Here is a 27,852-nt window from a genome sequence, read left to right as displayed (position 1 = left end):
CTACATCCTGTTCTCAATGATGCCCAGGGAACTCCCTACCCTCTTCAAAACTCCTCAACTATGTTCACCCGGCTCAGGAATTTCCTCCATGACCAGCCTCCCTACCTACCCCAATGCTCAGGTCTCTGCTCTGTGAAGCGTGTCTTGCAAAGTCATTTGTAGATTCTCACTCTTGTTCCTGGCACTCTCGTGGCCAGACTATCAGGCATCTAGTTTTTCCACGAGGTGACTTTTCTTGTATCATTCCTTTGCATTGTGACTCATCAATGCCCCCTGGTATTTCTCTTCCATCCAGCCCAGACTCCTGATTTAGGGCCCCATACTTGACCCAGGCCACAATCAGTGTCTGAACATGCCCCCCTGACAGCAAATGGATAGCTGGAGATTTAAGCATAGAAGCAAGCAATGGTATGGAACAAACAGGAAAAATGGAAATGAGGATGTTGTCCGGATTCAAGGTAGGTATTCTGCCAAGTGAACAGATCAGGCTTAAAAGTGGATGTGATTCTAGGGGAAGGTAAAGATGGGGGGAAATGGGACCAGATACGGTATATCTACAGTGAAGGTTGGTGAGGGGCTTGCGGGGGGGAGCAGGGTAAAGGAGTGGTGGCAAATGGAAGATATATGGTCCCTGAGGGTTATCATGACCAAGAGGAATAACATAAAAACTTGAAAGTCGGTGGCTGCAGCGGAAGAAGCCTATGGTTAACAAGGTTATTTTTGCTGTAGAACTCTAAAAAGATAGAGAATTGGAGGTAGCAGATATTTCTGAAACCAGGGATGAGGGGTAGGACTGAAAACAGAACTGGCTGAAAGTCTATACAAGGATCAACTGGTCCCATAGATACCCTCTCTATTGTGGCAAGGAAATACACACACTCGGAGACTGGCTGAGGAGAGCTTTTGTTTTGAGGACCCAGGCTCAGGCTTTGCCAGGGGTGTGAAGTCATAATGAAAATATAAGGATTACATGTAAACTTACACAGTGACCCTTGGGACCATTCCACCGACCTTAAGCACCTTTCCTCCTCAGCTCTCAAGCACTGCCCACCCACTTACATACACAAAACACCAAACACAGAGAAATGGAGTTAACCCTGAGAAACCGAAGTATTGGACGAACCAAATGACTCGAGAGAAAACATCTAGAGGTAATGACATTTTGGAGGAGTAATCCTTTGATAAAGTGGCTAGTTCCCCACCTCTTTATGCTTTAGTAAATTTCACCAACTGATTAAAAAAGAATAACCCATAATTATACTTGAGACTTTTTACCATCAGGTGGGAACAAATGGCCACAATTCACAAGACACTGTAAGATAGCCTCTAATAGAGACATCAAAGCCATGGACTAAGACAAATAGGAAAAAAAAAAAAAAGGAAAAAAAAGTGCAGAGAACAGAAAAATAATTTTAAAAGCCCGTTCTTAAGATGCTAACAGAGATAACTTGTGTCTGTTAAAAACCACAAACTGAATGCTATTAAAAGGAAAAATAATGACAGGGCACCTGGGTGGCTCAGTCGGTTTAGCATCCAACTCTTGATTTCAGCTCAGGGCCTGATCTCAGAGTCCTGAGACTAAACCCCGTGTCCAGCTCCCTCCTGGGAGGGGAGCCAGCCTGCTTAAGATTCTCCCTATCCCCCTTACTCTCTCTCATCTCAAATAAATAAAATCTTAAAAAAAAGGAAAAATAATGAAACACAAACCTCTTAGGGAATAAAAGTAAACACTTATTTATGTACATTTGTTAGCAGAGATTTACTCAATCGTAGGACTAGAAGATAAAATTGAGAATATTTAGAAAATAAAAAAATCATGCCTAAAATGAGCAATAATGTGTAAAATGTAATAGGACCAAAAACAAACAAACAAAAAAAAATAGCACTGTAACCACATAATTTAGAAATATGGAAGTAAAACCAAAAGAAACAATTAAAAGAGTTGAAAGTGGTATTTCTAGATTGAGGTGGGGAGGGATCAGATCGATTTTTTTCTGTCCTATTATTTTCATTATAAACTTTGCAGGAATATTTTTATATATTTATGTGTGATAATTTGTTAAAAGAAACACAAAAATTTAACCTAAAAAAAAAAAAAACCAGTAGAGATTTAGTGGCACCCAGTAATCTGTACCCGGGGTGAGACAGTCAAGAGATAAGTAAATGGAAGTAGCTTTCGTAGAGGCAGATTTCAGCTTAACATAGTAAACAGACCTGTGATACTGTAATATAATAAGAAATATATATTTGATTTTTTAACCAGGTTCCTGGCTTGGAGCTTCTAAAACTTAAAATCCCCTGAGTGATGGGGTGGGAGCACCTTTTGCTGTACCTAAAAAACCCCTTTCAAACTGACTTTATGCTAATGAGTTGACTCTGGAAGGATGGGGGGCGGGTTGCCAGGGAAACGAACCACATGATTACAGGTTGGAACTTTCAGCTCCATCCCCCCCACCAGACCTCTGGGTCAGGACTGAAATAATCATCAGTGGCCAATGATTTAACCAATGATGCTTAACTTACAGAACCTCCCTAAAAACCCTAAGCATTGGGATCTGGCTGATGAACACACCAACATGCTGGGAGGGTGATACATCTGGAGAGGAGATGGAATTTCTATACCCCCTTCCCTATTACCTTGCCCTGTATACACCTCTTCATCTGGCTGTCCATCCGTATCCTTTATCATATACTTTATAACAAATCAGTAAATGTGTTTCCCTGGGTTCTGCAAGCCATACATATAGATGAGGAGAGGCTTGTGGAAACCACTGATTTATAGCCAGTTGGTCAAAGGGCAGATGACAAATTTGGACTTGCAACTAGCATCTGAAGTGGGGTCAGTCTTGTAGGATGGAGCCCCTAACCTGTGGGGTCTCCATTAACTCTAGGCAGCTAGTGTCAGAATTCAGTGAATTTCAGGACACCCGGTTGAGGCCCATCAAGACTTGGAGCACTGCCTGGTGTGGAAAACCCCACACATGTGGTGTCAGAAGTATTGTAGAGTAGAAGATACAGTTTTCCCTTTTAAGATCCAACTTCACAATGAAACAGTCTGACAAGTAGAGGAGCATATCACTGGATTAAATAGAGCTTGGATGTCCATAAATCCAAGCCAAGATTTCGAATAGAGAGCAAGACTGGACTTGCAATTTTCAGAATTCCTCAGTTCTATTTGGGTGATTCTTACGGACAGATACACTTCCGTAAGACTAAGTATTCAAAAGGCATAAATCAAGCCACACAATTTTTACTGAATGAAATAATATCACAAATTTTAAAACCAACAAAGCAGCACCTCAGGCAAAAATTCCAATCTCTAAATGAAAAGCTTATGTTAACCAGAAGAGATTTGTGTTAGACCTAAGAAAGACAAATGTTTTGGAGACAAAATACAAGAATAGGAAGGCTGTGAATTTCACATCACATGATTATTTAAGAAAAGGTGATTATCTGGTCTGATATATTACTGTTTTTCCCCCATCTCAGGTAGAGACATAAGATAAAGGAAACATTAACTTATAGAAGCATTAGTTTATAGATTGCAAAGGATGTCCAGAATATACTTACAGGATATAGAAAGAAGACCAAAAGATACTTTTCCTGCCTGTGTTCCAACATATATGCACATGTCTCCTTACTTAATTGCATTGAACACACAAATGGCCTAGATTGAAAATAGTCTGAGTTGTCTGATAATGGACCCAAATCAGAATTCCAAACTGAAAGTTGGGTCACTGTCCATCTCAACTGCTGCCAACCTTGTGGTTCAGTGAACCTTAGAGAACAGGATTCTGTCTACTTCACCAGCCATTTACAAACACAACATTTCCCCCTAAAGGCATTATGCCAAATCACTGCAAACTGGTGCATCTATAGCAGAATTCTACTGGTAAGCCATTCTAGATCCTTTCTGGATCAAGGCAAGGCAAGTGAGAGAGAAGGCAAGAATGAGAACAAAAGAGAGTCACTGTCTGCAACAAAGGTAGTTAACCACCTCAGTGTCATTCAGTAACTGTCAAAACCAGCGCCAATTCTGGTCCACTCCAGTGGTCCTAGTTAGAAGCTCTGAATACCCCTTTACCCTCTGCTGAATCAATCCGCAATCAAGTCCCATCAATTCTTAACCCCTCTCCACTTTCCATCTGCCACCTCACTACTCCTAACTTATTGTCCGTGTTTCCATTTTCTTCCTCCTTCAATTTTCCAAGTCCTTCTTATTTCCAGTACTGAAAGGGTTATGCTATACACTAATCTTTCTGAACCCATTATGACTTCCCACATGACAATATACCTATTTCTTAGAAAACCACATCAGGCACTTCCTCCCAACAGTCTTCACCTTTCCTTCCAGCCTCATGTTCCTCCACTTACCCATGAAAATCTATTTTTCAATCCATTCTAAACTGTTCATGCGATGGGCAGACTACAGAGATAGGGCCTAAGATCTCGCCCTGGTACGTACGCCCTAGAATCATCCTCCCACCTTGAGCACAGCCAGAACGGGACTCCTAGACAGTTGACTGTGGCAAAAGTAATGAATCCCATTCCCAGTATGATGTTATGGAATATGGTAAAGGCGAAAGGATTGTACAGATGTAATTAAAGTCCCTAATTAAAGACTCTGCCTTAATAAAAAAAAATTATATATATATAGATATATCCACCCTGGGTGGGTCTGACCTGACCAAGCTAGCCCTTTTAAGAGGGCTTAAGGCTTCCTTGAAGGCAGACACTTGCAACAGTAGAGACAGCCTCTCTCCACTGTTGGCCTTGAAGAACCAAGTCACCATGAATACTGCAGCCACAAGGAATAAATTCTGCCAACAGCCTGAGGAAGCTTCAAAGCCTTATTACCTCATTAACCTCCTGAGGAAAATTCAGTCCAATGAACACCTTGATTTCAGCCTTCAAAGGTGAGACCAGGAGCAGAAAACTGAGGCAAGCTTACTTGCATTTGTGACCTATAGAAACCATGAGACAATAAACAGATGTTGCTTTAAACCACTAAATGTGTGACAATTTGTTGCTCAGCAACAGAAAAGGAATACACTATGCCATTTGATTTTATCCCTCCTTGTCATTTCGACACTTGTTGTCCTAGCACCTGCCTATTTATTCATATTAGTCCTATGATCAGATCAACGAACCTTTGTTGAGCAACTATTATGTGCCAGCCATTGTGCTTAGTGGCAAACATGGGATACAGGAGATAAGCTAAGCAAAGGTGCTCTAAAAACAGAGAAGCACACCTGATCCAGTGGAGACCTGAGATAGGAAAAAACTTCGACATCACAGTCGATGAGGGACATCAAATGATGTACAGATTATCCTCTAGGAGAAGGACACGGAAAGAGGAGAAGGCACGAAGGCACGAATCGGAGTGCAATGTTCTTGAAGTGACAATTCCACAGCATAAACACCATCCGGAGAGGAGGCTGCAGAGGTAGGGAGAGGCCCACCACACAGATTCATGGCTTAGATGTTATCCTGTGGACAGACGCCCTTGAAGCATGGGGGACATGTGCTAAAATTTAAGGTTTTAAATAGTCTGGCTGATGGTTTTGAGGGTGATATGCCTGGAAATGTGAACAGCAACAAGCGAGCCTATTTTAAACAGAGTTGATGAGAACCCCATGTGGGTCAGTGACAAGTGACGAGAAGGACACGGAGCAGAGAAATGACAAATGACAAGAGGTAAACTGGCGATAAGCTGGTAATTGGGTATTTGCAGGTAAGAGACAAGAAGTGCCAGGCTTCTGGCTTTATTGAGTTTGGTGTTCAAATGTCCCTTTCACAGAGAGTTTTCCCCGTCTCTCACCTAGCTCCAGGATCGTTTCTCCCCTCTCCTAGGCACCGCCATTGCACCTTACCCATATTCTTTGTACCATGAATCATTGCAGTGATTCACTTCTCCACTCCTCTTCTCCAAAGAACCTGATCCGTTAATGCCAAAGCAGGACCTGTGGGACTCCTGTAACTTTAAACATTCTGCTCTGATTGCCCTAAATCAAGCTATTCAACAAAATGCCATTGTGATGCTAATGAAGAATGGGAAGGCCCTTCCTTGCAAAGCTGTGTTTCAAATAAAGTGCTGTGGCCAGGATGGAAACAAAATACTAACTCCCTCCAGCCAGGCATTTTAAAACAGGGTGTGACTGTACTTTCCCTAATTTTTATGCTCTGTTAAATAGTCACCTGTGTACAGAGTTTTAAGGATAAGATCATGTAGTCCGTCAACATAGTTTTTTTTTTTTAAAGATTTTATTTATTTATTTGACAGAGATAGAGACAGCCAGCGAGAGAGGGAACACAAGCAGGGGGAGTGGGAGAGGAAGAAGCAGGCTCATAGCAGAGGAGCCTGACGTGGGGCTCGATCCCATAAAGCTGGGATCACGCCCTGAGCCAAAGGCAGACGCTTAACCGCTGTGCCACCCAGGAGCCCCTCCATCAACATAGTTTTTAGATCAACTAAGAATCTGACAAGTTCCTTCTTTAGACCACAGAGAGTCCCAGCATTGATTGGGTTGAGGATTAGAAGAAAAGAAAAGATCTGTCAAGCTACTAGAGAGCATAAGATGCTATGCTGGGATCAGAACTTGTCCTAAATTGCCTGGGGATTTTAGAAACAGTTTTGCCCAGCACTAAAAATTAAATCAGGAGTATGGCCCATTTAATCAGTAAGAATCTCTAATACTGTCTATGAATACAGAATAAATTTTTTAAGAGAGAATTCAAGATAATGATAACAAACAACTTGTCTATAATTATAAAATAAACCAACTTTCTACAGAGGCCAAAAATATATTACACTCGGAGCCAAGATATTTGGGTTCCAATGTTGGATTTTCCGACAATCTCTGGGACTTAGGCAAATACCTAAACCATACTGTGCTTTAGTTTAATTGCTCATAAAACAAGCGGTGAGAAGTCTAATTCACTCCACCAGGTAGTATGATAATAAAACCATAATACATGAGAAAGCATTTGAAAACATAAAGGCATGTGCAGTGGTAGTTCTGCATTATTTGTTTTTACACTCCTGCATCCAGGAAAGTGTGATCTCTAGAACACTGCTTACTATCTTTAATCATATAAAGATAACCAGGCCTGTGGGTTCTGGAAGATAAGACAGGTTCATCAATCAGCAAGAACACTATTTCATTAAGCAGCATTCCTTATGAGCTCCTCTGTGCTACTTTGCGGTCTAATCAAGAAAATGAATGCAGACTTCTTACGTTCCCCACCAAGTGCTAAAAATGCTAAACTATGTTCATTCATCATAAAATTACAATATGGCCCTGTCATTAGTGGGTTAAAGATAGCTTGTGTCACTGCTTCCAGATTTAATCAGACTTACTAATAATCATTCCTAAGCTCAAGGGTAATGATACATATTCCACACAAAATAATGCTGAATTTTCATTAATGCCTCAGGGATCAAATGATTATAGCTATCACTATTCTAATTTAGTATAATCAACACAAAATTATTTAGGGTTTGTTGGCACTTTTTCAGTGCAATGACTTTTTCAGTGCGATGATGAAAAATGATTTTCCCCCCTACTTTTCTTTCCCAGCACACCTTCCCCTTGGAGTCATGCTACCCTGGGCACACAAGAACAATTTGATCTCAACGTTAAAGCCTGCACAGACTTAGAATTCTTAGGACAACCACAATCTAAACATCTGTATAACCACAGAGGCTCTGAACGCCATTACTCATTTTGAAAAACAGGCCTGATTAGTTCCAATCTTTTGGTAATTTGACTATAAATCTGGTGACAAATTAGTTGTCATTTGGCTTTTTCTTCCCCCTGATTTTGACATTACATACTTTCCTTAAAGAGCAAGGGTCATTATGGAAGCAACAACTGTTAACATATCTGATAATATAACACTAACATTCTAAGTTTCGGGGCTCTGAAACTTCCCCACTGTGTAAGCAATGCTGCTTTAATTGACATCTCTCACTGAATGAATAATGTTAGTTCTGGCCCTAAAATAAAACCTCTGTATATTGACTGTCTTATCTGTCTTATTATAAAGTGGCATCTATAACAGTCCCTGGAAAAACCTAGTCCCTTTTGTTTAATTTCAAAAGAACCTAATTTTAGAACTATCCACTTTAATAATACTTTAAACTGCTACTGTTTTACTGAAGCCAATGCTAGGAAAGAAGGATTTTGAGTAAGCCATAAAGTATAAATCTAGTTTTCTTCCAATGGATACTTTGATAGATATTTAAATTAAAAAGGTATTTTTATTAGCCATATTTACATTTCTATAGGCTGTACTCTTTAAAAAGGACTTAGGAAAGTTGTTCATTTCTATATGCATAGCCTGTATCAGGCTGTCACACTGCATTCATCAGTATTCCTTATCTCTTACACTTTTCAAAGTTCTGTGACTTTCAAGCACATCGAACTTTCTTACTTTTACAACTTCACTATCAATCATTATTTTACTCATTATGTCAATAATCACATTATCTGCTTACTGAATTTTAAACACCATATTAAGAGAAATGGTAATATAATATATTCCAAATGTCACTATGATGACATGGACAACAGATCAATTGTAATCAACTGGCTGATTGTGAGTTAAAAATGGTCTCTCATGGGGATGCCTGGGTGGCACAGCGGTTAAGCGTCTGCCTTCGGCTCAGGGCGTGATCCTGGCATTCTGGGATTGAGCCCCACATCAGGCTCCTCCGCTATGAGCCTGCTTCTTCCTCTCCCACTCCCCCTGCTTGTGTTCCCTCTCTTGCTGGCTGTCTCTATCTCTGTCGAATAAATAAATAAAATCTTAAAAAAAAATGGTCTCTCATGAATGGGTAACTACTACCTTCCCTGTCTTTCCCCACACCTCACAACATTTTAAGTTGTGACATTAAATCAGTGCCACGTATGGAAATGCTACCAACTTATTCTCACCAAATGTCAAATACTCATAGGGAACAGAGTACTTTAAATTTTCCATATAGTTTAAGATGAAGTAAAGCACAGAAAGGGTAAGTTAATGATTGATGATGATGATAATTCACTTTTATTGAATGCCTACTAGACATCAGTTTCTTACTAAACTTAAAGTATACATTATCTCATATAATCCTGATAGCAATCTTCAGTTTAAGTATGATTTACTATCTCTAGTTTACAGGCGAAAGAAAAAAAAAACAGAATTATAAACTAAAGATTCATCCAAGATCACATGGCTAGGGTTTGTTAGATCTAAGATAATAATCTAGACTGTTTGATGTAAAAGCTCAGATCCTTAATCAGTCCAGTTATGTCATTCTAAATTACAACAGATGAAATTCTAGAATGTAGAATGATATATAGGAGGGATACTGTGTAAAACCCTCTCCTCATCATTGACTGACAACACCAACCCCAACTGTCTAATAAATGTATGATGAGTCTTCCTACTAGCAAAGAAGAGATCTTCCTAAAACAAGCTAGTGGTATCCAGTAAGGGCAGGTCTCCATTTTACTACTATAATAATTAAGCTACTTTACAAAGTTCAAAAATAATATATTCACATGAAATTACTTATGTTTATATTTTTTTCTATTTTTCAACTAAGACTAAACCTTAAAATTATTTTACAACCTACATTTTACCAAAATTCTACATTAATATAAATATTTCATAATTTAAAACATCCTTATTCATTGCATTTATAATATGATAATGATAATAAGAAACAAACAGAAAAAGAAGAAGAAAACAAAGGGGAAAAGGAGGAGTAGAAAAATAGTAGTAGTACAAGGAGAAGGATATGGGGAAAAGAGGAAAAGGAGAAAGACCATGCTTACGTTTTCAATTTTTATGGATGATTAAATGAATTAACAATTTAAGGGCAGTTTTTAAAAACCTTCTATATTTTTATGGACTTTTTTTTTTTAATTACATCATAGTTGAAGGTAAAATCCATGATCACATTGTTTCAGCAGACTTGTGAGCCAAGGTACTTTTGCAGGAGGCTCTGGGGATGGAGTTTAATTGCTATGTGGTACATGACTTGAAGAATATACTAAGTTAGAAGACAGGACAGGCAGGAGTCAGGATAATAATGTGTCACATATGGTTGCTCAGATCATACAAAGATTAATCAGGGCAAGTAGTATGGGTAAACAGTGTAGTAGATAGTAGCAGGTCAAGTACAGAGACTAACGGTGCTAAACCACCAGAAGATGTTCAGCCCCCTGGACAGCTCTTTGAATACAGACTTCTAATGTCAAAATCTCAGACTAATCCGGACTTTGTTTTCTTTTTGAAACTTTCTTCGGCTATTATGAGTACATAACCTGTTTTAAACCAGAATTAGCTCATATAAATTCAGGAAACCAGTTAATTTCCTTGTCAGAATGGAAGACATTGTCTTCTAGAAGGACTTGGAGACCCATGGGGATGCTCATGTTTTTAACAGGTCTGATAAGCCAAGTAAAAGTCTTCATCATCTTTCATCTTGGGCAGGAATTTAGCTTAGATTTTGGGCCCTATATACAAATCATCCAGAAAAGTGCATTAATAGTGGTGTTCATTAATTTAAATTTAGAAGCTTCACCACCATAATGGAGATCATATACCCCTTAATTCAGTTTTATAAGTAGATGTCAATGGTGTTTTAGACCTGCAAAATTATATTTTAACTACCTACATATCGGCAGTGGTCACCTATACTGATCAATTCCACTCTCTTCTCAAGTTCCTTGTCTGAGTATTCATATTTCTGAATCAAGAAAATGCATTTCCCAGTAAATACACTCAGAATCCTATGTCACGTCCATTTTTGTATAAGCTCTCAAAACAGGAGGCGCTTACTCACCTCTGTATACCCAGAATCTAAGACTGTACTTGGCATAGAGTATGACATTGGTAAATGGTTGAGAAATAGATGAAGTACTGAACAGGTCACCATTCTGTAAAACTAGCAAGTTTATATAAGCACAGATTAAAGATCTAATCAAACAAAACATGAAAAGAATCGCCATGCCTGATAACCCATCTACCATCGATCCAAGTTCTACAATTCTACAGAGCCCCTAGGGATGTACTGCTGGTACAAAGCATTTTACTTACCTTAAGCTAAATTAACTGGGTCCCTAAAGCTATGTGGACACTGACAGACCTTTTGCCATTAATAAGTCTTTGTCTGCAAATATCCATCCTCTAAACTTCTCTAAGTCAATCTATTTCCCACATAGCCGAACTCGTTCATACCTCACTATGTGTGCTTTTGGTCTGTGTGCCCTCAGCTTTGAACAATCTTGTTACAGATGTTCTCATATCTGGCTACCTCTCATTCAGATCTAAGTTAAATACCACCAACTAGAGATACCTTCCTAAGTAGCCCTAAGTAATATAAAATACTATGCCCACCCAGCCCAGTACCACATTGCTCCACTTTAGTTCCCTCACGGTATTCATGACTATCTTAAACTACCCATTTAGTGGCTTTAACTTGTTTACTCTTTCACCTAGAATGCAAACTTGAGTTTGCCTAGAAAAAGGACTTACCTGTCTTGTTCACTCCTGTATCTTCAATGCCTAGAAGAGTGCCCATCAAAACGTATTTGCTAAATAAACCTACCCTAGATTGCCTTTGCAGACTGAAAAGCAAGTCCAGTGCCTAGAAGAAATGAATGGACGGAAGGCTGGTTGAATTAATAGGAAATCTGAGTGAGACATTGGTCATTCATAGGAATAACTTGGTAGTAGGTTTTCCTGATGACAGGTTGCGAGTGCATGTTTGAAACAGAAGTAAATTCAAAGAGTAGTTATTAAAAGCTAGACACACACACACACACACACACACACAGATTCCCTTAGGCAATTAACATTCAGACTGTGTCTCTATGACAACACAGGATCATGCACTTCTACTCACAACATAAGCATGAAATAAGAAAGACTTCTGAGAAATGATAAGTCACTGTGTTTTCTAAGTTTGTATTATTTTGATCCTTATGTAAATGTTATCAAAACAACTCACAGCAAACTTTAAGAAGGCATGAAATCTGTTTGTTTCTCAAGAAGATTCAGTATGATTCTAAGAAAAAACCCCAAATCTTTAAAAGCTTCATTCAGTTAAGACCCAAAATTCTAATGCTTAAGTATTCATCAGCATTTAGTGATGAATGCAGACAATAAATACAAAGAGTATAAAGGTTTCAAAATCCCTGGCATAAATCTGTTGGGTTTATGAAAATTAATAGTCACAATAATGAAGCCTGCACTTCAGTGATTCCATATAACCTATAAAGTAACTTGTGAAAGTTATATTTCATACAATATAACTCATATTTTCTGTTATGATTCCCTTCTAGAATTTAGTTAATATAGCTCTCAATCCTGCTTTAAGCTTTGTGGGGACCTATGCAAACAGGTAGGAACTACTGACAAGAAAATACCTGAAAATATACATAACACACATATATCACGATCACCTGGGAAAAGGTCATTCACACCACTGATGCAGAAAATGCTAACAGTGGTAATGTTATGACCCAATTCCACTTCTTTCATGAAAAGACATGTGTCATAATTGTCATAACCCCAAGTGACAACTCTAAGAGATTAGTGTTCAGGGGGTAGACAGAAGCTCCAAACTCTGAAATTTATCCCAACAGAATACTAGAAGACTATGATTAGAAAAACATCTATTTGCCTCAACTATCAAATATATGGCAGTTAGGACCAAGGAGATTAATTTTTCCTAGAGCTAAGGGTTATGGAAGATAGATGCAGTATATGTAGAAGTTAAGCATGAATTCGAATCTTGAGTCCACCATTTAAGAGACAGGGGACACTAGCAAGTTACTTGAACTCTTTAAGCTTCATTCCTCACGTATATAATGGGGATAATAGCAATACCCAGAAAACAGCTAATGAATAGTTTTAATGAGAATTAAACACGACAATGCACGTAAAACGGTGTAATACTTTGCACATAAAACATTTACACATAAAATACTTTAGACATAAAACAGTTAATAAATGTTAAATGCTTTACTGATCCTATCACTTGGCCCTGAGAGATTTTAATCTTGGAAACTAGGAATGGCGTATCACTCCTGAGCATCCAACTGGTTCATACTTTCAAAGAGAAAGAAATTAAGTACACACATTCTTTCCTAAAAGGAAGTTCTGAATTTTAGAATCTTAATATTAGTGTATGATTCTTCGTAGCACCTGCTTCTCAGAGATGCCTCCTTTCCTAAAAGGAAAGGGGACAAAATGGTCACTTGACTGATGATGGGAGGGGGCCAGAGTGAGAAGAAACACGTCCAAAGTGATCCTGTATCTTCTTCACTCTGTCCAGTTTGAAGAAAGTATGAAGAAAAGGAAAGCATTGTATACTTTTTTCCAAGAAAATCCAGTGGTAAACATATTTATTGAACAATGATCGGGTATTGAAGCTATCCTTGTATTTCGGGAGATGACTTAGGTAGGACGACATCACACTGCCCAAATAAGCTGACGATTTTATTGTGGGGTAAGTACTAATATCAACAAATAACTTAAAGTGGTAGAGAGAGAAGTGCTATAAGTGTGTGTGTGTGTGTGTGTGTGTGTGTGTGTGTGTGTGTGTGTCAGGGTTGGGGGGAGATCTAGTGAGAAGTAGTCTATTGTCTTCTTTCTGGCATCAACCTAAACCTGGCTCTAGGAGCTCAGCCACATGGGGCTTCTATCAGATAGATGTAAGTAAACTATGAACTCCCTATGCTTTATCAAAATGGTAAATCTTCAGAACCACATCATGAATGGGCAAAAAAAGAGGTGGCTTAACATTTGTATCAGCTTTTTGGTTCCCTTTACTCTTTATTCTAGACTTATATAAGCCAGATTTCATCTTCTGGATCATCTATGCCTATGAAAAATGTAGGAAAAGATACAGATTTCTAAAAGAGCATCAAAGGCATGAAACACTGAATATGTGGAACTGGAAACTCTTAAGATACTTAATAGAAAGAAAACAAGCTCACATATTCGACTTTAACTTTCCCGTGGGAACAAACACTTCAAATGCACTGGCTAAGGAGTTGTGCAGAGGAGAACAAAGGCTCCATCAGAAGCTAACAAAAAAAAAAAAAAAAAAAAAAAAAGCCCTCCAGAGACCTGAGTCAATCAAGAATTTAAATGTGTATGAAACCAGATGCGAGATACAAAGATCAAATGTCAGAATGAGGAAGAGTAGAATTCCCAAGAAGTTAAAGAATTTATGAGCCCCAAATTAAAGATGACCCTGTACCCTATTAATTTCACTCAAGTCCTACTGGCCTCAAGTTTGTAAATGTTCTAATAAAGGGAAAACTGGGATTCCTAGACAACCTTAATCTCTGCCTTTCTCTTCAGAAGGGAAGGGCCCCAACTGCTCTGGGGAAGGTAGAGTATGATTCCAACATTTAGCCAACCAGGCTGAAAACCCACCCCCACACACATTCCCTACCATCTACTGCCCCTCTATTCTCCATCTCCACTCCCAACCCAGGGAACTACTTCCATGTTAGAACTCCACGTCCAGATGGCAGGTTGAAGATAGTTACTAAAGTTTAAATCCCTCTACAGGTGTCAGGGTCACAGTAAGAGGTTGCCCTGTCATTGACATCTGCTCAGACTTCACCAGCACCACTGGCCTATCACAAGCCTTCTGCAGATGAACGTCCCATCTACCTGAAGCAGAGGAAAGTAGACCCAGGGAATATATTCTTTACTACCAGAGGAAGTCCACCTGTAAGCTAGTTTTCTGGTTTATTTTCAGAAACCTTCCTTCATAAGCTTCTCTTCTTTTTAGTGTTCCACCTCCCATCCGCAGAAGCCCAAACCATCCCCCCCAAAAAAAGGCTGAGTAGGAGAAACTAACTCAGAATCTTGGATAAGTGCATTGCCTAAGACTTTGAGTCTGTTTGTCTGGCCTCAAGAGCCTTCGCTCTACTTTCCCCTTCCACTTTCCATCTCCCTCCTTCTCCACGGACTTCCAGGCCAAGTTTAATTTTTGGCTCTACTGCTTACTAGTTGTAAGCATTGAACAGGATATCTAACTTCTGTCCATCTCAATGACCTCATGGCAAAAGAGCAAAGAGGACTGCATTTCTTACAGGGTTGTTGAGAGGATTAAATGAGCTACTATATATAATCAAAAAAGCAAGCAAAGGACTCTAACATTGTAGGTGCTCAAAAAATGTTAATTTAATTTATTCATTGTTGGCATCCCAAACATAACTGTTAGATTGCATTGGACTAAATCCACCTCCTGTTGAAATGCGGCCCATTCTGGGGAGGAAGTTAGCAGATGTTTTCATTGATTAATTGACACGTTGCAGAGAATTTTGTGGAATGAAGAAAAGTAAAGCTAGGAGAGGGAGCTAAAGTCACTTGCAGAGACTACTTCCAGTAGAATAAGGTCCATGAAATGATGACGAACTCGGTGGAAGCATAGCATGTTTGACAAGGCTGAAGCATGTGTTAGGAAAACTCAGGACAGGATGAGTGCCACTAAAAATTAGAAGGACCAAATTTGGCTGATGACAGCTGCCAAGGATATATGACAATGAGGAAACAGCAACAGAACATGTAATCAGAGGATGCTTGACCTTGGCTAAGTGAATTATCCCAACAGGTATAATTAAAGGCTGCCATATGGACTGCAGCGTAGATAGTTAGAAATCTGACCATGATTTCAGAGGCGTCAAAAGGAATCTATTGCCAAACAAATACCTCTCTCAGCCCACAGCCTAAATGCTGAAATTATACTCTTAGACTGTCTCCCGGCTGCAATGCTTTAAGAATACTAACAATGTATTGTTTATTATGAAACAGTTTATTAGATCAGACTTTTACATGGGGAACAACGGGGAATAAATGAGGACCTCAGGTACTACCGAGACGAGAGGTAAGAGTGGAAGTCAGGGTAGTGACAAAGCAAAGAAACAGAGGCGAACCTGAGAAGTTGTAGGCTGGAATGATAAATTGCTTGTCTCATTATTAGGAGTTTCCTTGGGAAATATATAGTGCCAAAATTCTAGAGAGTTGAGTCAATCCTCAAACATGGAGCAATAGCAGCTCTGCACTTACATGTAAAGTTATGCGTTTTATAATATAACACTTGAAAAAACAATGACTGTTATAATTGCCAACAAACGCTGATCAATTACTATACAGTTGGCCCTTTACAAAATCTCTGTTATATACACTATGTCATTTATTGTTCACTAGTGCCCTGTGAGGGAGATGTGTCTCCATTCCCATTTTATATCTGGGAAAGCTCAGGTCTGAATGGATTAGATAACTTCTCTGTAAAATGGCAGAGCCAGGGCTAAACTCCACCTCCATCTGACTTCGGAATCTGGGATTTTAATCACCCCAACTGGACAGATGTTATGACAAAGGAAAGCAAGCGCAGACACCTATGAACCTGGGATTCAGGCCTCCACAATGTTATAGACAACAGAATGAGAAGGTGGGTTCTTAGAGAACCGCAAATTTCTCTACCGCAAATTTCTCTCCCAGCATCATGGTAACAAGAAAAGTGCTTGCAGACACTTATCACCAGCTTTTTTATACTCAAAGATAAACTACAAATATGGGCACTTAGGCCCACACTGTTACAATAGCAAGCTATAATCATCGTTAATTATAAAACCATCATATGTTAAATAACAATACAACAGCAACAAGGATAATAAACTATCTTCCACCAGGAAGAAACTGACTCATGCAGTCAATTCCAGGCTTACTGGCTCAGAGTATTGGCATATTAACAGTGATGAATGTGTAAGCAAGGAGGTATAAATCCGGGTGCAGAGACTCTTGAACTAGAAGGAGGTAAGATGATCAAATACTCTGCTTTTGCTAGATACCATTTCACGTATTTACTATAATAGGCCATCATCTGCTCTGAGGCAATGAAGTTGTCTAAGTTCCTATGCCTGCCCTCCTTCTTTCAGTTGCACCCAGCTGGAAAAACAATTTAATATCAAGGTATTAAATAGGAATCTATTCTTCGGTATCTTCCCACAAAACAAGGAAAGGAATTATGGTTTATCATTCTACCTATTTTTAAATGTCACCCAAAAACTCCCATTCCCCCCCCGATAAAAAAATTCTTGCCACTTCTCAGCCTCAAAGATGATTTTACAATGAATATCTATGCGTCAAAATGATAGGAGATTTAAAATAAAATGCTGCCTCCAAACTTCTTGTAGATATTACCCCTGTAAAGTTGTCTAAGAAACATTCCAAATTCTGATTCTGCTAAGGGCTAGCATTTGTTCCTCATTTTCTTTCCATTTGGAAAGATCTTCCATCCAAGTAACAGCCCTGGCCTCTCTCCCCAAATTGATTCAGATCATTGACTTAGAAGATCAGTAGAATCTGGGAGAAGACAGACTCTCGTTGATGCCAGTGCACCGAGGGGAAGCACACTCTCTGCTTTGATCCTTCGTGGAAATTTCACAAGGACAGGTTCCCAAAGAAGGAGCTATGGCTTAAGTTCGCCTTATTCCCAAGTGCAGTATTAACCAGACCGCGTAGCTGTAAGATCCAAGCCTCCGTCTCTAACACGGGCTTTACACGTGAGGGACTCAAGCACTGGTGTCCAGAGACTGCACTGCCTCGCAAGAGTCAAACGTGCGGCTCTCTGCCCAACTCCGAATTCACAGTTGTCACAACGGTGGCTTGGATTTGACCGAGGTGGGAGTATTCACACCACAGACATCCAGAAACACTAAAATTCAGCTCCCTCCTCCCCAAAATGTTAAACATTTACCAGTACATCAGCAAATGGAAGACACAGACTGATCTCCATCCACTTAACTCCTGTGTTTATCTCAACTGATCGTGAACCCATGAACCACTTATAACACTGTCCTAATCCCCGATAATATCTAAAGGATTTCCTACTTCCTATTTCTCCCGGCCATCAGGTAAACAAAAGGTTTTTAAGAAGGGTATCCATCTAGTTCTTCCTATATGTCTCAGCTCAAAAAGAAAATAAATACAAAACCCTGAAGAATGGTCAAACTGTAAAGCAAAATAAAATCTACAACCACTTAATAACTCTTCTGGAAATTGTTCATAAAACCCATTTCCTCAAAATGAGTAAAAGAGGAGAAGTATGTTAGTTGTCCTCACTTCCCCTCGTTCTTTCCTGTAATAGTGTATGCGACTTTTTAACTTTACTGTGTAGCTTCCTTTTTCATAAAAGGTTTGTTCACCCCTGAAAAATCTGAAGTGGCAATTGTAGCAGATTCTAGGCAGCAGTGAGAGCATTAAGTCACATGATCTAAATTATAGAGGACCTCCTCCACCTGCAATGCTGACGGCTTCCCCGCTCAGTCACCCACAGGGCTATAATCAGAAATGTTCATCATTTTATTTATAAAAAACATGTAACACTTCAATTAAAACAGCTGCACGGAACAGCCACTGGTATTAATAGTAATATTCTAAAGCAACTTGAAAGAAAAGCTTGATTGAAATGGATACAGGTAGATGCCTAATTTTTATCTTTCTTGTTTAACCTTTTATTAAAAGAATACACCAAATCTTGATCTGTATGCAAATGTACTATGTGGGGTGGACCCTCCGGGACTAACTTGAAATCACTAGACTCCATCAGACACAGTGTCTTGGAGAGAATACCCAACTGGTCAACAACAAGCTATTAGCCTAGCTGGGAGACTCACTGAGAGGCTATCTAGCCTTGGCTGAGTTTTGTAACTGTGCTAGGCTGGTCCTCTCATCTTTAAAATTATTCTCTGAGGTTTCTGGGCCCTTTCTGTTCTGGAAAAACAGGAGCTCCTCTCTCTCTAAGGTCTCAGTGGTGGTCTACCACCTCTGTTTTAGCTACAGGCACATTAATGTAACCTGCCACACATTGCTTGAGTTAATTAAAGGGAAGTCATTACATTTTGCCTTTTAAACCTTTCTGCGCTCCAAGTTCTACCTCCTTTCACCGCATGTGGCACATAAAAAATATAGTGTTATGCTATGGGGCATTATTGTGCCTGTTCTCCCCTAAACCTTTGCTGTCAACATTTCTTTCCCACCCTTTAGTTCTCGAATAATTAGAATGGGGTGAAATGCACTTAAAGTCTGTGTTCCTTGAAGCCTCCACCCCCTTTCACACTCGGGACGAGATCTTTGTTCAGTTTTCTTAGAGCAACTTTGAAGAGCTGACATATTGGCTCTAGACCCTCTGCCTTTCTCCACCCCCTATCCCCCAATTCCACTCTTTCCCTTGACGAGCTGGAGAGGAACAGCTTGAGATAGTCGTTTCAATTATAGGCTGCATTAATTAAAGTGACGGTATTTTTTTTTTACATAGAACAGAACATTTTGAACCAAATTTAAACATGTTTTTTTTAACATAGAATGTAAACTGGTGTCATTATGATTCTCACATCTCAGTTAGGTTTCTGAGGGTCATCATGGATTTTTTTAGAGTGACGAAATCTCGGGCCCCTGGGTACCGCCTCATCCAATTACCCATCTGATTTATAAATCTCTATATAATTTCTCTGCCAACAGATCCTTCAGCTTCTGATTGTGCACGCCAAGCAGCTGGAAACTCACCACCCTGGTGAGAGGCAGCTTTGGGACAACTCGGACTTTCCTTGTACTCAACTTCTATATCTCGGATCTAGACAATGTTTGCGTATCTCGGAGTCTAAAGATATATTCTATCCTTATCCTAGTTTAACAGATGGGGGGGGGGAAATGGGCACAGAGAGACTGTGCAACTTGCCTGAGGACTCAAAGAAGTGTCAGACCTGGATTTGAACCTAGACTCACCCCTGAAGTCCAGAGGCCATACTGTCTCTAGCTCCATGATGAATACTGAAAATGCCCCCCTTGATTTAATTTATATTAAACCATTTTAAATATTTATGTAATTCATTTCTTATTCATTTGCCAAGTTTTCTCTGTATATCATTACCACTAACTCTCTACTCTAGCTTGCTACTGACTTCAAAAACAAAACCATTCCTGCTCCCTTGGCCTGTATAATGAGAATATTCATCCCCATTTCCTTCATTTATTCTAATGCTACCCACCCTTCAAGGCCTGGCTTCAGGTCACCACCTCCAGAGACGACAACTAGTTACTCACATCAGCAAGGAGGGGATCTCCCTTCTCCAACTTCCTTTTGCCAACAGAAATAAATATCTTACTCACTCTTGCCAAATAATTATTTTTAATATCTAGATTCTCAGTTTGACTGTAATCTCACCTACAAAGTGACAGCCTGAGTTTTTTATTAGGCCTCTAGCAAGAGTTTAATAATAAGTGAACAACTTCAGAAGAGGACCCCTAATACCTTACAGACTCTTCCCTTCACTTTTAAAATGTTTTGGGGTGACAGATCCATCCATGACCTCACTTGTAATCTGGACTAAATCAATTATTCTGAAACTCAGCCAACTAACGTTGACATTTCCTTCTCTACTTGGCAGGGCCTGTAACACTATCTCTGCGGCTTAGTGGGTGCACTTCTGCATGCCGACCACCAGAGGGCGGGCTTTCCTTTCTTTCCAACATACCGCACCTGAACCAGAGCCTTCAGAAATCCGGAAAATCCACTTCGCCAAAAAGCTTCTTTGATGACACTCCTTCATCCATTAATCTGTTTACGCCACAATATGAAGCACACAACATTATCCCAGTCTTCATACAGGAGAAGATACCTGGACACTCTCCCGTCTGAAGTCTGTTCACTAAGTCAAGAGGAATCCAGGGGTAAGAAGGGATGGGAGTGTGGGGGATGGGAAACCAGTCCTGCAAACCATACTCTACATTTCCCCCCCTTCACATTCAGCATGACACCTTCATATTGCAGTAGGACTAAGCACTGGTTAAGTCCTCAAATTCACTTAGCCAGAGAGGCTGGGGTTGGAATTCTATTAATATCCCTTATTCACTGCAATGCCCCAAATATCTTGAGAACCAGATTTCCTTTCCCATGTAAAAAGACAACCTACCATAGTTCTTTCCTAAATCTTCTGACAGTTTTACAAGTAGGGTGGTGAGTGACCTTCTTTCTTTGAAAAAGTGTATATAAATGTGCCTATTCATAGAAATCTGACAGAGCTGACACCTGGTCCTCCAAAAATGCAGCTTCACTCTAACCATATTCCACTGACATTAACAGAATGTGATTATTTTTGATAGTGGGGAACAAAGGAAGGAGAGTAATCCAAATTGTAAAGCACACCTTTGATCCAAATTTCCCCACTATGAAGTGAACCACTATTTTCAGGATGAGCATTCTACCCAAACGCAGAGTATCATCCTTTTCTTTTTTTTTTAATGTTTTTTTATTATATTATGTTAGTCACCATACAGTGCATCCCTGGTTTTTGATGTAAAGTTCGATGATTCATTAGTTGCGTATAACACCCAGTGCACCATGCAATACGTGCCCTCCTTAATACCCATCACCAGCCTAACCCATTCCCCCACCCCCCTCCCCTCTGAAGCCCTCAGTTTGTTTCTCATCCTCTTCTCTCTTCCTGCGAAGAGACGAAGAGACGTCTTTGCCTTTCCCTAGTGAACCGCATACCTATTCCTCCATGCTCTTTACTTCACTAGACATTCCCTCCTCTTCTCCCAGACAACAGCGCAAAGCTAATGGTTCTCTAAGAAATGACAAAGTGCTTTTTGAGCAGTACACAGGCCTGCTCTAAGTGCTGGGGAAAGGCTCTCAAATTCTGGGCAAGATGCAATTCAAGTAAAATCTGACATGCTGAAAGTTAATGACTTTATTATGCTTCATGGTTTATAATTCAGTCATAAGTCAGGCTGGGTTGGGCACATTTTTTTCAGACAGTTAAGAATTAGGAGGACTAAAGGCTGTCAGCTTTACCACATGGTCATTAACTGGAAATGTGTTGTTTAAACAAGATATACTCAAGGGGGAAAAGGCTCTGGCTCTCATACAGAGTTGCATTTGCCACAAACCTCTTCACACCTACCTTTCGAGCAGAGGTGAGAGATGCAGAGAAGGAAGGTTGCTGAAGGAAAGTGATCGCCTTACCTACTTTCAGCCGCCCTCAGCATCGATGACGTGGCAACCTGTGCACTGTGTGGATTCAACTTACAACATCAGAAATGAAGTAACTGTGTATTGACAGCACATAAATTCACTTCTACATGCAGGAGTCTTCACAACATGCTATGAACTTGAGACCAAAAAAGGTGAGAAGAGACTAGGCACAGTAGTTCATGGAGGCAAACCTGGAAAAGTAGGGATGAAGCAAGGACAGAAAACATCGCAAGGAAGGTAGAGGAGAGGCTGGGGAGGCGGACCACAAAAGTCTGAGAGTAGCAAGGGAGACTTTGAGAATTAACTAAATTCATGGTATCTACTTCCCCTGACCATACGTGCTTTTGTCTTCACTGTAACATGTTCAGAGGACACTATCCAGGACCTGAGATCCCCTCAGAGTTGTTGGGAATCTCAACACTTGTGTTTAATGACACATCAGAGGACCCAGGTTAGGAGATAGGTAAGATAAATGAATTCATGGAAGGATTGCAGCTTATAACCACCTGTTTATGAGCAAAACCCAGTCATAAAAGCAGCTGTAAGCAGAAAACATGGCAACATTATTTTGTCCTTTTGACATACATTATGGTATTTAAATCCCGTAACAGCAGCAGACATTGTAAAGAACTGATTGTAATTGTCATAATTAACCGTACGCACTTCTCCACTACATTGTACAGCTTTGCTACCGGCAGACCTGATCAGGTATAAAAGAAAACAGAGCTTTTGAAATCCCAGGAGATGGAGGAAATGACCCTTATCTGATTCTTCTCATTCTAAATTACTGTGGGTAGAGGCAAGATAATTCCCCAGCCATTTCAAATATGGAAAACATTCATAGAACACAACTGGCATCTAAAATCATATTAGCTTTGTTTTTTGTATGTGGATTTTTTTTTTACCATTTTGGATGAGATTTGGAAGGGGGCTGTAAAAGAATGGAAACGATGAGCAGATAAGATGTTTAGGGGTACTAAAGCAGATGTTCTTGTAGTCATTTCTTGGAAGATGTGAAATGGCTGTATGAAAGAAAGCAGTCATATCTTAAAGAAATAAACTTACCTGAAGACCTCTAAAGGGTTGGTTGAGTGAAAACAAGTATCTCAGTTACTTGTGTGTGTGTGTGTGTGTGCACACAAGTGTAAATACACACACCCAACATGCTCATACTCTCCTGGAGAATCTAGCCTCAATACCTTTATTATTTTCCTTTTAACAACCCAAATTAACCCAGAAAATGAAGATATAAAATAAGTTTTTTTAGATTGAAGAAGGGAGATAGTCAGGGTAGTGACAGAATTGAGCTAGAGAGGGTGAGCTTTTAAATTGAGGAGTTAATATTTGGAAGTATGTAAGTTCACGGAATGTTAGAGCTGGGAGACACCTAGACAGCAACACATCCCATTACCCTGCCTCCTGCTTACTCTAATTGTCACATACATATACAGACTTTATAGTTCACTGAATGGAGTATACTGCATTCTCATGGTCAACACGCTTCCCATAAGCGAGAAGAAGGAGAAGCCAGTGGGGGCAAAAGCATATGAGTTGGAAAAAGAGAAAATGAAACAAGAAGATACAGAAAAAGTGTGACTCTGCAAAATTTAAAATGATCAACTAGAAGAATGTACAGTGGAACACATTAAAAGGTTAAAATTTAAAAAAAAAATCCTAGAAGAGAGCACAGACAGTAATTTCTCTGACATCGGCCATAGCAACATTTTTCTGGATGTGCCTCCTGAGGTAAGTAAAACAAATACAAAAATAAACTATTGGGACTGATCAAAATAAAAAGCATCTGCCCAGTGAAGGAAACAACCAGCAAAACTAAAAGACAACCTACTGAACAGGAGATTTGTGCAAGGACATAGCTGATAAAGGGTTAGTATCCAAAATATATAAAGAACTGACACAACTGAACACCAAAAAAACACAAATAATCCAATTAAAAATAGGCAGCAGACAAGAACACACATTTCTCCAAAGAAGACATCCAGATGGCCAACAGACACATGAAAAAGATGCTCGTCATCATTCAGCATCAGAGAAATGCAAGTGAGATATCACCTCACACCTGTGAGAATGGCTAAAATCAACAACACAAGAAACAACAGGTGTTGGTGAGGATGTGGAGAAAACGCATGTGGAACCATCTTGTACTGTTCGTGGAAAGGCAAACTGGTGTAGTCACTACAGAAAATAGTACGGAGGTTCCACAAAAAATTAGAAATCGAATTACCATTGATCCAGTAATTCCACTATTGGGTGGGTAGTCACCCAAAGAAGACAAAAACACTAATTCAGAAAGATACATGCACCCTTATGCTTACCGCAGCATTATTTACAATAGACAATTTATGGAAGCAGCCCAAGTGTCCATTAATAGATGCATGGATAAAGAAGAAGCAGCTCGCTCGCTCTCTCTCTCTCTCTCTCTCTCTCACACACACACACACACACACACACACACACACACACACACACAGAGGAATATTACTCAGCCATAAAAAGAATGAACTCTTGCCATTTGCAACAACACGGGTGGCTCTACAGAGTATTATGCTAAGGGAAGTCAGTCAGTCGGAAAAAGACAAATACCACGTGATTTCACTCATACCTGGAATTTAAGAAACAAAACAAACGAACAAAGAGAAAAAAAGGGACAAAGAAATAAAATAGACTCTTAACTACAGAGAACAAATTGATGGTTACCAGTGGGGAGGTGGCTGGGAGATGGGTGAAACAGGTGAAGGGGATTAAGAGCACACGCATTGTGATGAGCTCTGAGTAATGTGCAGAATCACTGAATCACTACATTGTACAGCTGCAACTATTATAACACTGTATGTTAATTATACTGAAATTAAAAAATAAAAAATAATTCCAAGGTAAGAAAAAGCCTAAATTTTGAAAAACACCTTGACTTTAATTATGCTATTCATATCTATGAATGTTGGCAATGCTTCTTGAGTTACTCCTAATTCAGCAGTTATTCCAAATCACAAACAACTCAAAAAAATCTACACTATGTATTACCACAAAACTTGGATATTATATTTGTAGTAATATCTTTTTGATGAGTGTTCTTATTTCCAGAGATAAAAATTACAGTTAAGAAAGAGTCTGGAATATAGATCTTGAAGTACATAACTCAAAGAAGAATTCTACAAAACGTACATGATAAATTCTATCCTGCCCTTATTTTCATTCAGCAAAGAAGATTGCTGCAACAGACTCTTTTGCAGCCTTGTGGCACCAAGACTTCACCGGTTCATTACTCCAGCTATCACTCATTATTATTTAAAGAATTTAGCATTACATAGTAATATGTTAACAAAAGATGCTAGTAGGTAGGAAGCAGCAGAAAGCAGACAGAACGAAATTATTAGTAAATGAGGCATGGCCAACAAATAATGGTTATCTGAATATAAAACCATTTTGCGGCTGCTCCATGTATAATAGCAAACTAAATATAAAACCATCTTGTAGTTGCTCAATATTTCTTCAACCAAATCATAAATCTTTAACAAATTCTTGACCAAATACAGGTCAGCCTTACCTTTTCCTTTCAAGTAAAGTAGTTCAAAATCTGTTCTACCCTCTGAGTGCCTAGAACTATGGCAACTAATTCTGCTAAGGACTGAGTTGGGTAACATCATATATATTTTAGCTCCTTTATTTATCATTATAACTCTGAAGTTGGGCATTGTTATTCTCATTTTATTTTTATTTTTAAAGATTTTATTTATTTATTTGACAGAGAGAGAGAGACAGCCAGCGAGAGAGGGAACACAAGCAGGGGGAGTGGGAGAGGAAGAAGCAGGCTCCTAGCGGAGAAGCCCAATGTGGGCTCGATCCTAGATCGCCGGGATCACACCCTGAGCCGAAGGCAGACGCTTAATGACTGCGCCACCCAGGCGCGCCTTATTTTATAGATGAGAAACCTGAATTTCAGAGAGAGAGGATAATTTGCCCACTTGTGAACAGTTAGTCAAAAAAAAAGGGCTGGAACCCAGGTATAGTGGCTTGAATGGCCGCCCCCCAAAAAATGTCCACATCCTAATGCCCACAACCTGTAAATATCGGCTTATATGACAAAAGAGTATTACTTTGTATTTTTTTAAAAGATTTTATTTATTTATTCAACAGAGATAGAGACAGCCAGCGAGAGAGGGAACACAAGCAGGGGGAGTGGGAGAGGAAGAAGCAGGCTCATAGCAGAGGAGCCTGATGTGGGGCTTGATCCCATAACGCCGGAATCACGCCCTGAGCCAAAGGCAGACGCCTAACTGCTGTGCCACCCAGGTGCCCCAGTTTGTATTTTTAAAAATGTGATTAAGTTAAGCATCTTGAGAGGATTTTATCCTGGATTAGCCAGGTGAGGGCTAAATGCAACTATATGTTTCCTTTTACATTAGACACAGAGTGTCGGGGAGAAGGCCACATGCAGATGGAGGCAGAGAGTGGGGTTGATGCAGCCACAAGCCAACAGATGCTGACAGCCACCAGAAGCTGGAAGAGACAAGCAAGCTGGAAGAGAACCTCCCCGGGAGCCTCTGGAGGGAGCATGACCTTGTCATCCCCTGACTTCAGACTTCTGGCCCCCAGACCTGCGAAAGAATAAATATGTGTTGTTGTAAGCCACCAAGTTCATGGTAATTTGCATGGCAGCCACAGGAAACCGATACAGTAGGTCTCCTGGAATCCTTTCTGCAACACCATTCAGATTTCCTGACCTGAGATCACCAGACTGCAGAATTCAGAACATGATACTCTAGACTCTCCTTAAGTCAAAGCAAACTTGGGATCAGCCCTAGCAGACTTAAAATCTAGGCTCTTCAGACTGTATATGAATTACTATTCTTGATATTTGATTCAAAATGTTTTCAACTAGTTCTAAAGAAAACCTACAAGAGAGCACAAGCTCCTGATTTCATGGGAGTGTCTCCCTTCTTTGCTGAGGTGAATGGGACTACTCAAGAAGAGAGAGAAGATAAATGAAATGTCCCTTCACTTGCTGCTCTCATTGAGTCAATTTTGTTACTGAAGAAGCCAATGATCTTTCTGCATGCTTAGTATTAAATGTGTATAACTGAGGGTAGATTTGGCCTAAAAAGATTTTAAGATTCTTTCTAGCTCTAAGAATCCCTATAATTATGTTTCTGTTTCTCAATAAATATTTGTTGAATGAATAAAGGAATAAATCAATGCATGAATATGTTGCTATGCATGGAGCCAAGATAATCAAGCCCCATTGTATCTCAATAACAAATATTTAAACCAAAAAGAATGAACGTCTTACCAAAATACGGCTCTCCAGGACAATGACCTGAACAGATTATAAATGATCAGATTAAAGGGAATAAACAAGTAGCTGTATGGTAATAATACAACTAAACTCCCTGGAATGAATTCTTACAGAAGGCTCATGAAATGTTAGGTATAATGCAGGAAAAAAAATCTGAAAAGCGAAATTTGAAGGAAAATTTTGATTCCCAACACAAAGGATAAAGAAATCACAGTTGTACTTTATGTCATACAATATTCTAAGTACTTTGAAGCACGAAATTATTTAATGCTCCCTACAAACCTAAGAGGTAGAGCTTATCATTATCCCCGTTCTACAGGTGAGAGAATAGATTACAAAACCCACTGCAATCACACAGCTAGCAAGCAATGGAGTAATTAAGAGCCATAGAGTGGCTAGTGCAGCACTATTCATCAAAGCACTGGTGACAGAGGTAAGTAGGGTAGAACAGTTGAAGAAGAACCTGGAGTCTGATCATGAAATC

General features: G+C 39.5%; 1 protein-coding gene and 1 long non-coding RNA gene across 10 annotated transcripts in view; one reads left to right on the top strand and one right to left on the bottom strand.

The window, feature by feature from the left end:
• The window catches only part of NRXN3 (neurexin 3), a 1,691,473-nt gene that overhangs the window by 871,022 nt on the left and 792,599 nt on the right, over nt 1-27,852 (bottom strand). The window lies entirely within an intron of this gene.
• On the top strand, nt 288-26,786 carry LOC109489587. The gene is made up of 3 exons (XR_002142618.2): nt 288-458; nt 20,469-20,751; nt 26,479-26,786. It is a non-coding gene; the product is annotated as an uncharacterized LOC109489587 (long non-coding RNA).

Source organism: Ailuropoda melanoleuca, chromosome 14 (assembly GCF_002007445.2).
Source record: "Ailuropoda melanoleuca isolate Jingjing chromosome 14, ASM200744v2, whole genome shotgun sequence".
Taxonomy (NCBI): domain Eukaryota; kingdom Metazoa; phylum Chordata; class Mammalia; order Carnivora; family Ursidae; genus Ailuropoda; species Ailuropoda melanoleuca.
Note: the sequence above shows the minus strand (reverse complement) of the source record. Positions and strands in the feature narration are given on the sequence as shown.